Genomic DNA, 5022 nt, shown 5'->3' with positions numbered 1-5022 from the left:
CAAAGTATTTAGCTAGGATAGTGACTAGGCCTCCATTCACAATAATGGTAGTGCCTTTCTTCCCACAATCAATATTTAGCCATCTATCCACCAAAAGCCTTAGAAAGTTGAAAGGCTTGGTGAATTCCCTTCCAATGTTCAAAGCCGACTCAAGAAGAACAAAATCGAGTTTGGTGAAATGGTTGGTGTCTTTTCTTGCAATGATGGTGTTCCCTATGACCTTGTGCCACACTCTAATGCCCGGATGGTGGACTAATAGAGCGCGACTAGCATGAAAGTCCTCAAATTTCTTTCCGGAAATCGCCTCCCAAAGAGGGTCGGGGTCATACTTGCCAACATTCTTAAAATAACTCGGTGAATCACTAAGACCCAAAGCTTCACCCATTTCCGCAAAGGAGATGCGTCTACTAACATTAGCTAGACCAAACTCGATGGTCTCCATAGTCTCAACCTTGTTAACTTTCAAAGAACTCAAAAATTCTAAGGTAAGGGAGGGGTATGTCAATTCTTTTGATTCAAACAATTTCTCCAACCCCATGGCTTTAAAGAAGGCTCTAGTTTGCTCAAGGACACCCAACTTATCTAAGGTATCTTCACAAATAAACTTGGTGGATTGAAATGATTTTCTAGCAAACTTGGCAAAAGTGTCCCTATGGGATTTGGAAATGAAAATTACCTCCGGATAGATCGAAAGTTGAGCAATTTCCGGAGTAGTAGATGTTGTTGCTTCCATGGGAGGTTGTTGTTGTTGTTGCACTTCCAAGTTTGGGCTAGCTACCACCATAGCCAATGCTTTCTTTGCTTGAAGAGTCTTTTGTCTAAATGAAAGTGCCTTTGCCTTTGGTGCCTTTGCCTTTGTTGCTTTTGTTGCCTTTGTGGTTCCCTTAGTCCTTGCCATTGATGAATAAACCAAGAAAAGAGTGAAAAATATTCAATTTGTAGTGCACCCAAATCGATTTAAAGATGAAAGGTTTTGCCTTTATGAATTCAAAAATCGACTCAAAGGTTGAAGATTTTGTGCTTGGTTTTGATTTTTATTGAAAAAGGAGTGATTGATTTGTTGTTAAAAAGATGTTTTGATTTGATTTTGGTGAATGTTGTTGAGGAATATTGTTTTTGTGATGGAGAGGATGAGGGTTTTGGAGTTATGAGTAGTGTTATGAATGAAGAAATGAAGAAATTAAGGTGGGAGGGGGTTTATAAAACCCGAAAAATTTGAAATGCAGGGGCAAGACGGGCGGATTCTGCCTTTTCTGGGTTGGGAAAAACTCGCCTAAAGACGGGCGTCTTTCAGTGAAGACGCTCGGATTTGCAAACACGGGACGGGCGTCTTCTACACAAGACGGGCAGATTCCTTTACAGGGATTTTTCTTGTTTTCCTCAGCCAAAAAGACGGGCGGATTTTTGAAGACGGGCAGATTTGAATGCAGGACGCCCGGATTCGCTTACAGTCAAAAATATTTCAAAAGTTCAGCTCAGAGGGACGTGCGTCTTTTACCCAATACGCCCGGATTGCCTGAAGACGGGCGGATTCTCCTGAATCCGCTCGGATTCGACCCCTTTGTACCCGGATTCAGTTCCATCCGTGTACATTGCATATCCCTTGTCATTCTTCCATTCTTCTTCATATCTCGTGTTCTTCATTGTGGGGGCACTACTAAGGCATGGATAGCCTAGGCAATTGCCATCCCCGCACTAAGCTAAAGCACTACACATTAATTGAAATCGTTAGTCCCTCCCTCACTTCTCTCAAACACAATAATTATCTTGATCAATGTATAAAAATCCAAAAATAATAAAAAATTCAATATAAGAATTGAAATGCAAGTTAGGGAGTTAGAAATATTTACAAATGGTGGTTTAGGGAGGACTCCACCAAACTCTCATTCTTGATGAGATGTCAAGGGGGCATGTCCAAGGTGTTGTTGATGCTGCTCAACACCTTGAAAAAGTAATCAAATGCTTGTTCATTATCATGATAGAGGTCTTCAATAGACCTTGGTCCTTGTTGTCGGTCTTGATCGATGGCATTACCATTGTAGGGATTAAAAATCCCTTCAAATTCGTCGTCCCAAAGACCACAAACTTCATTAAGTTGATCATTGAAAATCCCTTGATTTGGTGGAGACAACTTTCCCATTTCTTTTTCTTGGCCAATAAGGCCATCTTCTTCATTGCTCGACTTTGATGAGCTTTGCAAGCTCTCTTTGTCACAATTCACTTGCTCTTTGAATGGAGCATGTTCAATTTTATTCTTCCATTGGAGTTCCGACTTCTTCCTATCATCCTTCCTACTATAATGATCAATCATAAAACACGGTTCATGTAAACGGGGAGCTCTCATAGTCTTGTCAAGATTAAAAGTTATACTCTCATCTCCCACTTCTAGAGTGAGCTCACCATGTTTTACATCAATCACCGCACCCGCGGTGTGTAAGAAGGGTCTTCCTAGAATGATTGGAATGTTGGAATCTTCCTCCATATCAACAATGACAAAGTCCACCGGGATGAAAAACTTCCCAATTCGCACGGGAACATCTTCCCATATCCCTAATGGTGTCTTCGTCGATCTATCGGCCATTTGGAGTGTGATATTGGTGCACTTAAGCTCTCCCATCCCCAACCTTTTACTCATCGAGTACGGCATAACACTCACACTAGCCCCTAGATCACATAAGGCTTTGTTGATCGTGGTGTCGCCAATGGTACACGGTATTGAGAAGCTTCCCGGATCCTTTAGTTTTGGAGGTGAACTCCCTTGAAGTATTGCACTACTCACCTTAGTGAAGGCGATAGTCTCAAGCTTCCGGATCGACTTCTTCTTTGTGAGGATGTCTTTCATGTATTTCGCATAGGCCGGCACGTGATTGATTAATTCCGTGAAAGGAATCGAGACTTCCAAATTCTTCACAATTTCCATAAACTTTCCAAGTTGGTCATCAAATTTGGGCTTGGCTTGACGACTTGGAAAAGGAAGTCTAATCACAATGGGATCCTTCTCCTTGACCTTGTCTTCATTTTTCTTTGAAATTTCTTCTTTTGATGGTTCCCCATCCTTGGAGTTTTGCACAATTTCTTCCTTATCACTAGCTTCCCCAATTTCATCCTTAACTTGCTTCTTCGGTGCTTCATATCTTGTACCACTTCTCAAGTGAATGGCACTAACCGTTTCATGTCTTGGGGGATTACCTTGAGGTGGTAATTGCCCTTTTTGTCTTTGTGAGCTTGAAGATGCTAGTTGATCCCATCGGGTTTCCAACATCTTGGTGTGAGCTAGAATGTGGTTGATGGTGGTTTCCTTTGCTTGACTATCTTTTTGCATTTGAGTGAAAAACTCTTGTTGATTCTTTTGCATTTGGAGGACCGCTTTTTGAACATCAAAACCTTGGTCATTTTGGTGATTGTATGGATTTTGATTTTGGTAACCTTGGTTTTGGTTGTAAAAGGGTCTTTGATTTTGGTTTCTCATGGGAGGTGGGGTTTATGTTGTTTGAGGGTTTTGAACATTTTGGCTTTTGTATGAGAGATTTGGATGGAATTTGGTGTTTTCATTGTAATAGTTGGAATAAGGGGTACCACTCTTGTATGCTTGGAAAGCATTCACTTGTTCATTTATTCCCCTACATTCACTTTGGTCATGTCCCAAAGTTCCACAATTCTCACATATCCCACTTGGGATTGATGAGGATGCCGTCATGGCATTAACATGATGCTTTGGTGATTTTGAGGCTTCTTCAAGTCTAGCCATAGCTTTTTCAAACTTCAAATTGATTGTGTCTATGTGAGCACTAAGTTGAGCACCCAATTGAGTAACGGAGTCCACTTCATGCTTTCCTCCTCTAGTATCCTTGCGAGGTCTACTATATTGTGAGTTATGGACCGCCATTTCCTCAATTTTGTTCCAAGTTTGATTGTCATCAACTTCGGTGAAGATTCCATTTGATCCCATGTTGAAAATGTTCCTTGAATCTTCATATAGACCGTTCTAAAATTGTTGTACCAAGAACCACTCGCTAAGTCCATGGTGAGGACATGAGCGACAAATTCCCTTGAACCGCTCCCAAGCTTCATACAAAGATTCTTCATCCCTTTGCTTAAAAGCCGTAATTTGAGCTCTTAGCATGTTAGTCTTTTCCGGTGGGTAGAATTTTTTGTAGAAAGCTAGAGCCAATTTCTTCCAAGAATCTATTCCGAGAGTGGCCTTATCAAGGCCTTTCAACCATTGTTTCGCGGTGCCAATTAGAGAAAAAGGAAATAAGACCCATCGAATTTGGTCTTGAGTTACACCGGTTTGAGAAATCGCATCACAATAGTCACAAAAGGTTTCCATATGAGAATGAGGGTCTTCACTAGGCCTCCCCCCAAATTGGCTCCTTTCGACTAATTGGATAAAGGCGGATTTAGCAATAAAATTTCCGGTCAAATGTTGTGGTGTGGGAGTACCATTGGGTAGGTTCTCCTCGGTGGGTACGGAATGTGATGAAAACTTAGGCATTGTGGGTTGATTTTGTGTGGTATTTTGTGTACACCTTCTCTTGCAAAAGGGTTAATGAACTCAATAGTTGGTTGAATATCTACAACCTCACTAATACCTCTCAAATTCCTCCTAGCAAGTCTTCTATTGGTTGTCAAAGTTCTTTCAATTTCACGATCAAAAGGTAACAAATCACCTTGTGACCTTCTAGACATGCAAAATATCAAACAACTCGAAAAAAATTAGAACAAACCTTGAGGAGTTTTACTTCCTCAAGGCAAAGAAAGACACAACTAATAACAATGTAAGAAAATCTAAATCAAGTTAACACCGTCCCCGGCAACGGCGCCATTTTTGGTCCGGTTCCGTGTTCACAATTGAATAGATGTTGTCGTTGGGTCACGTCCGAATCAAAACACAATTTATAGCTTCACAAACAACTCTACAATTAATAAAGAGGCAAGTAAAGGTCGGATCCCAAGGGACGGGAATTGAGATGAGATTTCTATTGAAACTAGTGGTGTCTTAGGGGTGTCACAATTTGGGTT

General features: G+C 41.0%; 1 non-coding gene across 1 annotated transcript; it reads left to right on the top strand.

Annotated features, from left to right (window-relative positions):
* Positions 1-4016: 4016 nt before the first annotated feature.
* On the top strand, positions 4017-4123 carry LOC141624271 (small nucleolar RNA R71). Its single transcript, XR_012534079.1, has one exon. It is a non-coding gene; the product is annotated as a small nucleolar RNA R71 (small nucleolar RNA).
* Positions 4124-5022: the final 899 nt, after the last annotated feature.

The sequence above is a fragment of the Silene latifolia genome, chromosome X (genome assembly GCF_048544455.1).
Source record: "Silene latifolia isolate original U9 population chromosome X, ASM4854445v1, whole genome shotgun sequence".
Taxonomy (NCBI): domain Eukaryota; kingdom Viridiplantae; phylum Streptophyta; class Magnoliopsida; order Caryophyllales; family Caryophyllaceae; genus Silene; species Silene latifolia.
The sequence above is the reverse complement of the archived record's forward strand: the minus strand, read 5'-3'. Positions and strand labels throughout refer to the sequence as shown.